General features: G+C 41.9%; 1 protein-coding gene across 2 annotated transcripts in view; it reads right to left on the minus strand.

The window, feature by feature from the left end:
• Nucleotides 1-7,002, minus strand: part of fbxo42 (F-box protein 42) — a 48,348-nt gene extending 41,346 nt beyond the window's left edge. The window contains exon 1 of one of the 2 annotated variants that reach the window (XM_059951953.1): nucleotides 6,798-7,002. The gene's annotated coding sequence lies outside the window, so the exon portion shown is untranslated. The remainder of the gene's footprint in view (nucleotides 1-6,797) is intronic. The other variant, XM_059951952.1, reaches the window with a different exon arrangement.
• Between the last annotated feature and the right edge of the window lie 3,902 nt (nucleotides 7,003-10,904).

The raw sequence follows: 10,904 nt of genomic DNA on the forward strand, positions 1-10,904 counted from the left end.
ACTTTACCTTTTTCTCTCTTACTTCTTCAGTCTTGGACTCTTATCACAGCTACATCAAAATACATTTAGAAAAATCCTTACCTCCCCATATTACACAAGTCCTTATTTATATGTAGAATATATCACTCCAAGGTTATGCACTTCATGTCTCAAGACAACGAAAACCTTCCACTTAGATACTTGACAGGACTCAAAATTTCTCTTGAACCTTTATCAGCCCCATAATCTAACATGCCCATCCTTGGAGTACCCAAGTGCCTTCAGCCATTTGAAGAAAATCACAACGCAGTGAAATTTTAAAGGTGGCCTTCATCTAGTTTTGGATACGATTATTATCTGCAACTTGAATCTACTGTGTGTGTCACATAATACATCCAATATATAAAAATAACTATGTAAAATAATACAGTAAAGTTGTCGGAAGCTTCTTGGGTGATGCTCTAAACTTCTCAAGTTCTTCCACATATTGTCTCTTTCAGGCAAAGGTAGAAACTGCACTGGCGAAGCCTTACAGAAAGAGGCACACCAGAAAAAAAGCATGATGTACCTGTGTCCCAGCATCATTACTCAATTCAAAATGTTCGGTCAACACAAGGCCCTTATACAGCAAAATCCATCACTGTTGTGATGGATCCTTTCCACATTACAGCAATGCCAACATACAATTCCTCATTGTAACAAGCTCTGTATTTTGTAAGACCATGCGGAAAGCATAGCAATACTTCCCAAGCTTAACCAGTATTACCAGAAAATTTGCAAGGTCAAAAGATTATGTACAAAATCTCTCATTTCCTATGACCCATAGGATGAAAGAATTTTTGTTACCTTGCCAAGAAGGAAATGGGGTCAACCATAACTATATATAAACCGTAAGTATTACTAAGCATTTTAAATAGAACCAACTCTCCCCACTGCTTTGCAGTCAGGAAAGTAGAATTTGCAGTTAAGTTTACACAATCTGAATTTCTAAAGCTAAGGACAATTAAACAGCAAAAAAGTAAATTACCAAAGAACATATATGTCACTTTTGTGATTCCTTTTCTTGCAGGCATTCACAGTAAATACAAAGAAACACAACGGAATTAATGAAAGACCCACCCAATGTGCAAAAGACAAACTATGCAAACACAGAAAGAAAAAGGAGCACCACAATACCGTACTTGTTAACATTATGCTACAGCTGGAGATGTCATAGTTCAAGTCGTCTGTAAGGAGTCCGCACGTCCTCCAGTTCCCTCCCACAGTAAAAGACATACTGGTTATTAAGTTAATTGGGTATTGTGAATTGTACCGTGAATCGGGGGGCTGTTTGTTGGCATGGCTCGAAGGACTGGAAGGGCCTATTTTATGCTGCATCTCAAATAAACAAATGGTTCAGCAATGGAGTGAGTGAAGTTATCCCCTCTGGTTAAAGAGCCTCTTGGCTGAGGGGTAATAACTGTTCCTGAACCTGCCGGTGTAGGTCCTGAAGCTCCTGTACCTTCTTCCTGATGACAGCAGCAAGAAGAGAGCAAAGTCTAGGTGGTAGAGGTCCTTGATGATGGATGCTATTTTCCTGCAACAGCACTTGCATATACATTTGCTCAATAGTGCAGAGGGCTTTACCCATGATGAACTGGGCTGCGTCTACTACTTCTTGTAGGATTTTCCATTCAAGAGTATTGGTGTTATCATGCTGTGATGCAACCACTCAGTATAATCTCCACCGGACATCTGTTGAAGTTTGTCGAAGTTTTAGACGACCGTCGAATCTTAACAAATTTCTAAGAAAGTAGAGGTACTGCTGTGTTTTTTTTCATTATTGCACTTACGTGCTAGGCCTAGAACAAGCTCTTTGAAATTACAACATTGAGGAATTTAAAATTGCTGATCCTCTCCATCTCTGATCCCACAATGAGGACTGGCTCATAAACCTCTGGTTTCCTCCACCTGAAGTCAATAATCAGCTCCTTGGTCTTGTTGACATTGAGTGAAAGGTTGTTGTTGTGGCACCACTGTCAGATTTTCAGTCTCCCTCCTATACGCCAATTCGCCACCACCTATGATTCGGCCAACGAGAGTAGACTCCAACCTGATGGCATGTACAGCGATTTCTGTTTTTGGTATTTTTTTTCTTTTCTCCTCCCCCTTCTCTCTTCTTCAATTCCCCACTCTGGCCTCCTCTCTCCTGTATTCACTTGCCCATGATGTCCCCATAGTGCCCCTTCTCCTTCCCATTCTCCCATGGTCCACTCTCATCTCCCATCAGATTTCTTCTTCTCTAACCCTTTACCTTTCCCACCCACCTGGCTTCACCTACCATTTTCTAGTTTGCCATCAGACCCCTCTCTCCCACCTTCTTATTCTGGCAGTCCTGACGAAGGGTCTTGGCCCGAAACGTCGACATTGCTTCTCCCTATAGATGCTGCCTAGCCTGCTGTGTTCTACCAGCATTTTGTGTGTGTTGTTGGAATTTCCAGCATCTGCAGATTTCCTCGTGTTTGTTCTTATTCTGGCCTCTTCCCCCTTCCTTTCCAGTCCTGATGAAGGGTCTTGGCCCAATTCATTTCCATAGACGCCACCTGACTTGCTGACTTCCTCCAGCATTTTGTGTGTGTTGTTTTTATATCAGTATCACTTCCCTGCACCAACCCTATATCCCTCAGTTCCTTTAGTATCTAAAAATATATCAACCTGTTGAACATATTCCTCCTGGAGAGAAAATTCTAAAAGACTCACCACATTAAAACTGAAGAAATTCTTTCTGAATGGCCCACTCCTCACAATGAAACAGTAACCTCTGCTTCTAGACACCTCCACCAAGGGAAACTTCAAAATTCTGCTTCTAACCCTTCAAGCCCCTTAAGAGCACTGTATGTTTCAATGAGATCACTACTGATTCTTCTAACCTCGGGAATATAAATCTCGTCTGCTTAATCTCACCTTGTATGACAATGCCACCATTTCACAAAGCAATGGTGCACTCTCTGTATCACAGGTATATCCTTCATTTGTTAGGGAAACCAGATTATACACAGTATTTCAAATGACACTTGACCAAGGCTCAGTATAGTTGGGGCAAAAGTTGTTTCGTACTCAAATAATCTTCCAACGAAAGTCAACATACCATTTGCTTACTGAACTCACATTTAACTTTCAACAGCTCATATTCAAAGAGACCCAGCTCCTTTTGAATACCAACACCTTTCCATTTCGCAAAGACACAAGGAAAAGAGCACAAATTGTATTTTGTGTTAACTTATAAAAGTCACTCTTCAACTTCTTTTTTCCTTCATTTTAATTACATACAGCATTGACTGTAGGCTTAGATATATATCTTTTCAGAAGCCTCATTATCAAATGAATGAATGAAATGACTTGTGGATTCAAAGTACATTTATTATCAAAGAATGTAAGCAGTATACAACGCTAAGATTCATCTTCCCACAGACGCCCATGAAACAAAGGAAACCAGGGAATCAGTTTAAAGAAAAATATCAAAGCCCCACTGCGCAAAAAAAAGAACAAATCAGCAAACGGCAAAAGATATATTTAAGGCAGTTTATAGGAAGGAGAGTGGGGCTAAGAAGGAAAATAAATCAGTCATGATCAGATGGGAAAACAGACTTGATGGACCAAAAGGCCTAATTCTGATCCAATGTTTTATGGTCTGAACTTTAAAGGGCTGATAGGTTAATTGCTGATTGTAAAGTGCTCCAATTGTGCAAGATGAGTGGTGGGGAAAGGAAGCTCATGGGAATGAGAGGAGACGAGAATGGGTTAGGAAATGATAAGTGTAACAATGAGTTATGGTTGACACTGACTCGCTGAGCTGAAGGGCCTGTTTCTATGTATTGCTATCTATAACTGTCTTTTAGCATCCTTACATTCAACCCAGCCTATTACACAGATGACATTCATGACCAGAAACCAGAGGAATCATTTCTTCAAAGGAATTTCTGATTGCAACTTGAAGCTATCCCAAAGCTTTACAAGCAACAAATTAAAAGAGTTTTGATCGACTGTCTTTGTTCCTCTGAATTTTTACTTACTGGGGTTATTTAGAAGGCTTAGATCCCTTTTAAATTAGCACACAACAGTTTAAAAAAAAACTTATTGCAACCCTTCTGAGTATATAGGTTTGTGTTTGATCAGCAAAACATTGTGGGTCGAAGGGCCTTTACTGTGCTGTAGTGTTCTATGTTCTAGTATTTTAATGTTCTAAAATGAACAACTAGATATGAATAACATCAACATCAGTCATAGATAAAGTGGGTGAAAAATTCCCTCAAGCTTTTACCACCATTCAATAGATTTTAACCAATCAGCTCCTTAGCTTATTTACCTACTCATTCATCGAAAGGCTAACTTAACAGTAGTCTAAACCTTCAGAACATTTCTTTTGATGGCATAGCAAGGTGGGAGGGGAAGCAAAATACTACGCTAAACTTCCAGTGCCTTTTGTGGGAATAAAATTTCCTGACTTCATCCTTAAATATCCAAGCTCTAATTTTAAGATTGTTCCTTCTTGTTCTGCATTCCTCTACCACTGTATCAGCTCCATTTTAACGTTTTAAATATGGGAGTCAGGTTAACTCTCAACGTTCGAAGCTCAAGGGAACAGTAAGTTTCTACAAAATATTTCCATTTAAATCCTGGCATATTTCTGGCAAATCTGTAATGTATTCTTTTCAAAGCCAATTAGAGCTTTCTGAGCTCCAACCAAGGTATTCTAGAACCGTAGAATTGTATCCTCATTTCTAAATTCCAATCTCTTTAAAATGAAGCGTAACATTCCTATACCCTTTTAGTTATTTCACAACTAGAGATAGAACAGTGTGATGTAACAGAATATACTATGAAATGTCAAATATTTTGATATATAATGCGGTGTTATTCCTCTCCACGCCTTGTGGGGCATCGGGTGACAACTTGCCGTTTCTTTAACATTCCTCAGTCTTTTTTTTTAAACAAGGCCAAGTTGTTAGCATGACGCTCAACCCAGCACAGATGAAAAGCGTGCAAGGAGCAGGCTGGATTCAAACTTGGGTGCTGATGCCATTACACCACTGGCCAGCCACAATACACAGTACAGGCCATTTATTTCACGACTTACACTAAGCAAAATCTGGAGTCAGAAGGAAACCTAGAGCAGTCAAAATATCAACTTGGCTTTACCAACCTCCAAAGTGCACTTTGGGAAAACACAATGGAAAATGGCTGAATGTTGTTCATGATTTAGAATAAAGAACACAGGACAGGGAAAGGCCTGTGCCAAATATGATGCCAATTCAAACTAATCCCATCTGCCTGCTGATGTCTATATCCCTAGGAGTGCATGGCATAAAAAAGGTTGGGAACCCATGTATTAAATGTTCCTATTATATCTACTGCCACCACTTTCACCTGATCTTTCAAGCACCTACCACTTTCAGAAAGATAAGGCTTCCCTCATAAATCTACTTTAAACCTTCTCCCCTTGTAAACAAACAATTCACACACCCATTATTATACACTACCATTGTAAAAGCACTGCAAAGTACAGTCGCTTCAATAATTACACCTTACAAGGTACAGACTCAGTTCCAACAACAACCCATCAATAGCAATAGCTGACACCTAAATGATACTGTACTGGCTGATTCAAATTAATCCTTGCTCCTCTTTTCAAGTCGTCCATACATTTCTTTTAATAACAAAATACAGAGCTGTTTTGTCGAACAACTGAATTGTCATACTTCTGCTCAATTTACAATTCGTTTGCAATTTTTACAGGATCCAGCTATTTAATGTAAACCACTTGTACAGGACTGATTCCACTTCTTTGCTAAAAATTCATGCAATTTAACCATTCACCAAGAATATTTCAGGTTAAATTGGGGGGAAAAAATCCTCGCCATCTTTAAAAGTTCAAAGCAAATTTATCAAAATACATACATGTTTCTATTTACTACCTTGAGATGTTTTGCAGATATTTACAGGAAAAGGAACAGAATTTTATAAAAATATTTATTATTCAGAAATAAAGACCTAACATCTCATCACCACCACTTGACAATTTCTCACTGTTAATCTCACTGTACATACAAGACTTTATATACTGTACATACTTCTTTACATTATGGGTACAATTTGTTCACTGTTATTCATTATTAACGTTTTGAGATTCAGAAATGTGCCATCAAGTTGAATTTACACCCAAAACACTCTCACTTACTCACATTTTAGGGTGCAGGTGCCGTTTTACACTTCCCCCTTAACAATAATACGGGATAGATAAGGGTCTTGGAATTAATAAGTTAACCTTACAGGATTTAATGAACTATGTCATCTTTTCTTAACCCATATCACAGGATATACTGATATTGCCTTCTTTAATGCAATAGCCAGTGGTTCTAAGTTCAGCTCTATGTCTCGATAATAGGGATAAAGTGGATCTCAATAAAGGTGAACTTTGAAGGGTTTGCATCTGACCCTGGACCCAGGCCCTACATGGCTGCCACTGGCATGTGGCCAACTCCACTAACTGGGCTCGGAGGCTTTCCAGTACAAAGGGCCAGATACCGGCCCAGAGCAGCCACAACCCGCAGCGAGCAACCTGCTGAACATCCCTGTTCAGAGCTGGCTGCGCAGACGTTGCTTCATCCTTGCCGGACGCACAGCCCGAAGTGGGCACTACACTGCCCGCAGCCCCGGGAGAGGAGAGGGACTGCTGGCACTCATTCCCTGGCTGAGATTTACCCAAGCCCTGGGGCTCCGGCCTCCCACTACCTCCCTCTCCTCCACCACCCCCCCCCCCAAACAACAGACACACTCACCGGCCGAGCTCGCTACCCCTCCCCCTGGCGCCGGCTGTTGTGCGCGCTAAGGGTCGCCGCTTCCGATAGATGCCGTGCCCCTCCGGCGCTTCCGTGTTTCCGCCGCTGGCCTCCCGGCGACTCCCGCTCTCACTCCCCGAGATCCGCCATCTTCCGCCAGAAGCAGCAGCGCCGCGGCGGCGCGCACGCAGCGGAGGGCGTCACAGCCGCGCGCCCACGTACCCCACCTGGCGGCCGCGTCACGCAGCGCTGGGAGCGAGCCTTGCCAACTCGCCGCAAGAGCCGCTCCTCTCCAGTGACCCGCTGTCACATCCCATTAACTCCACATTACTCCGTTGTCATCACTCGAGTTACTCTTACTCAAGCTGTGTGATCTTTCATATACTTTGTTCATTAAGTGCTGAAGGCTCTTTCAGCGATTTGATCGCTGCTGTATATAAAAAAAATCATGGAAATCTGAAACAAAAACTAAAAAATGATGGAACCTGCAGAGAGAAAGAAATTTAACAGGGCAATGTGAAAAGAGAAACACTGGCAATAAAAGGGGTTTAAGAGTCAGAGAAAGACAAAGGATCAATGATGCAAAGACGTCTGATGTTAAATGACAAAAGATCTAGGTGCAAGAAAAGATGGTTTGTAGATGGGGTTGGGGCACCAAACCCATCTTAAATTAGCTGAGATGTGTAAATTGAACGCTGGAAATCTGAAATAACTTGTGTTGGAACTGCTGACTAAATGGAATCAGTTAAGTCCAAAAGTCTGATGTTGGAAGAAAAAATCGAGCCTTATGCCAAACTCAGTTTGGTATGATGTAGATCTCGGGGGGGGGGGGGAGGGTCCTTTTAGAATGGCAGAAGGGTTAAGGGGATGAAAGCTGGATTGCTAGGTACTTGCAATCTGAAAACACGTTTCTCTCTTACACAGTCAGTCGTAACTTGGGCCCGTCAACATTTGGCAGAGAGAAAACATAACAAGTGTGGTCACAGCTCCGGTCCTCAAGTTTATTTTGTTGTTGAAGACTGTGATAACTGATTTGCACAAGAAATAGGGAGATCATAATCAGATTTAATATCAGAATCAATAATATTATCGGCATATGCCTTGAATTTTATTTTGTGGCAGTGTTAGTGTAATAAATAATCTTTAAAACTATAAGATACAATCATTGCTCTCTCTCTCTCTCTCTCTCTCTATATATATATATATATAGGTAGATAGATATAGATGTATATAATTAAATTAAATAAGTAGTGTGAAAATAGTGGGGTAAATTGTGAGGTAATGTTCTTGGGTTCGTTGACCATTCAGAAATCTGATGAAGTGGAAGCAGTTCCGAAAACGCTGATGATACTAATGAGAAAAGGGCAAGTTTTGGGTATTAGGGTGCTTAATGATGAATGCTGCCTTTTAGAGGCATCGCCTTTCCAATGCTGACGAGGCTAGTGCCCGAGATAGAGCTGGCTAAGTTTACGAACCTCCGCAGCACTTCCCGATCCTGCGCAGTGGCCCCCTCACGCTAGACAATGACGCAACCATCTGGAAAGCTCTCCACAGTACATCTGGAGAAATTTGCTAGTCTTTGGTGACATACCAAATCTCCTGAAAGCTCTAATGAAATATAACCATTGAAGGGCAGCACTTGAATCAAATCCATTCATTTTCAGTCTATGAAGGTCTTGATCCTAAACATCAACTTTCCACTTCCCTCCATAGATACTACCTGACTCACGGACTTCCTCCAGCACCTCGTGTATTCTGGTGTTTGCAATCTTTTGTGTCTTACATTTATGTAAGTTATTTAATATTAATACACTTGTTTGTTTTCGCACGTCACTTCCAATCTAGGTGTGGAAAATGAACCACCATATACTTTCTATTTTACGGGGCTCTTCCTGGATGATGCCTTAACCAGAAAGAAATTGGGATCCAACCTTTTGGCCCGTTCAAGTGAATGCAAGGAATCTAAATGAATGATTGTGAAAAAGAATTGCTGGAATGCAGATTCCAGGGTATCAGATAGCCTGTGGTGGTTCATGCAAATCCATAGTGAGATGGTGTGTCAAGACTTATGACGAAGATCATCTTTTTTTGACCTCCACACTTCCTAACATACACTGAAAACGAGCAGCTGCTTTCTTGAAGCTGGCTGCCTGAAATTTTGCCTAAATTGTGATCAACAAACTGAGCAGAGACTGGTGATTGAACCTGGAACCCACTTTACTGATCCTCGCCCTGGAGAGCTGCCAGCCTAGTTGTGACTGAGTATGGACTATTGAATAGTATATGAAGGATAGCTCCAAAAACATCCCTATCCTCAGAAACAGCAAGGATTATCATGTAAGTGGCAGAAGGGAGGCTGAAACAGCGGCAACTATGTCCAGCCACGTGATCTATATCAGCTCCGTCCTGATATTACCACCATCATAGACTGCAGCCAATCCAATTCCACCCCAATGATTTCAAGAAATGACGGAGCGGAGCACTAGATGCCCCAAAAGGTATGAAACACCTGACCTCTGGAACGAAGATCTGTGCTCTTGAACCTGCTGGTACCTAGCCAAGCTGTTCCAGTAGTTCCAACACTGGCACCCAACTAATAAAGTGAAACACACACAAGATGCTGGTGGAACGCAGCAGGCCAGGGAGAAGCACTGTCAATGTTTCGGGCCCTTCGTCTCTGCCCAAAACGTTGACAGTGCTTCTCCCTATAGATGCTGCCAGGCCTGCTGCGTTCCACCAGCATTTTGTGTGTGTGTTGCTTGAATTTCCAGCATCTGCAGTTCCCTTCGTGTTTGCTTTAATAACATGAAAGATTATTTGGGCCTTGCTCACAAGAAGTACAATTTCTCAGCAAGGCCAAGACTGTTTATACATAGGCTGATACGAGAAGTAATATTTGCACCATAAATATGTCAGATATTGGCCACTTTTAAGAGGTCTAGCCACCTGCACATTCAATCACACGATTATTAGCAATTCTCAGCATCCTGGGTATCACCCATGACCCAAAACTCAACCGGACAAGCTACAGAATACTGCGGCCATAACAGCAGGCAAGAAGCTGGGTATCCTACAGCGAGTAACTCTATTCCTCATAAGTCTGATGAATTACTCTCCCCCTTCACCCGAGTGAGCGTAGCTACAACAATTCTCAAGTTCAACATCATCCAGAACAAGGCAGCACACTTACCTGACATCCCATCAACCACCCTCAAGTATTAATTCCTTTCCCCACTTGGTACAGAGATTGTGTTGTGTACCATTTATGAAGCTCTCTGACAAACCAATTCTGGAGTATTGCATGCAGTTCTGGTAGCCCCACTCTAGGAAGGATGTTGAGGCTTTGGGAGAGGTTGCAGAAGAGGTTTAGAAGGCATGTGCTATCATGAGAGGGAGGCTGGACAAACATGGGTTGTTTTGTCTGGGGTGGAGGAGGCTGAGAGGAGATCTGAGATCTGATCAGAGTCTTGTAAGATCATGAGAGGCACAGATAGACAGGGCGCATCTTTTTCCCAGATTGGAATTGTCCCATACCAGAGAACATGCCTTGAAGGTGAGAGGGGGTAGGTTCAAAGGGGATGTGAGGGGTTGTCAGATGCCTGGAATGCGCTGCCTTGATATGGTAACAGGCAAAGACATTAGAGGCTTTTAAGAGACATTTAGATAAGCACATGAATGTGAGGTAGATGGAGGGATATGGACATGGTGTAGGTAGGAGGGATTCGTTTTTTTTTTGGAGTTTTTAAAAAATTGCTTTTTAGCTGGTTTGAAACAACTTTGTGGGCTGAAGGGCCTGTTCCTGTGCTGTACTGTTCTACATTCTAACACATCTCAAGCATGTGACCTACACCATCAAGGAGGACAAGGGAACAAGTATATGGGAACATCACCAACTGCAGGTTGCATACAATTCTGACTTGAAGGTATATCATCTGCCTTTCATCAGTGCTAGACTGAAAGTCTGGAAACTGATATCCAACAGTACCTGTCTACACCTGTCGAGAACCTAGACTGCACCAGCTCTCAAAAGAGAACATCACCAATGGGAGTAACTTGTTAATAAGTTCCACTTATACAGGTCAACATGTGAAGAATGCAAATGACAAA

Source organism: Hypanus sabinus, chromosome 27 (assembly GCF_030144855.1).
Source record: "Hypanus sabinus isolate sHypSab1 chromosome 27, sHypSab1.hap1, whole genome shotgun sequence".
NCBI classification, from domain to species: Eukaryota; Metazoa; Chordata; class Chondrichthyes; order Myliobatiformes; family Dasyatidae; genus Hypanus; species Hypanus sabinus.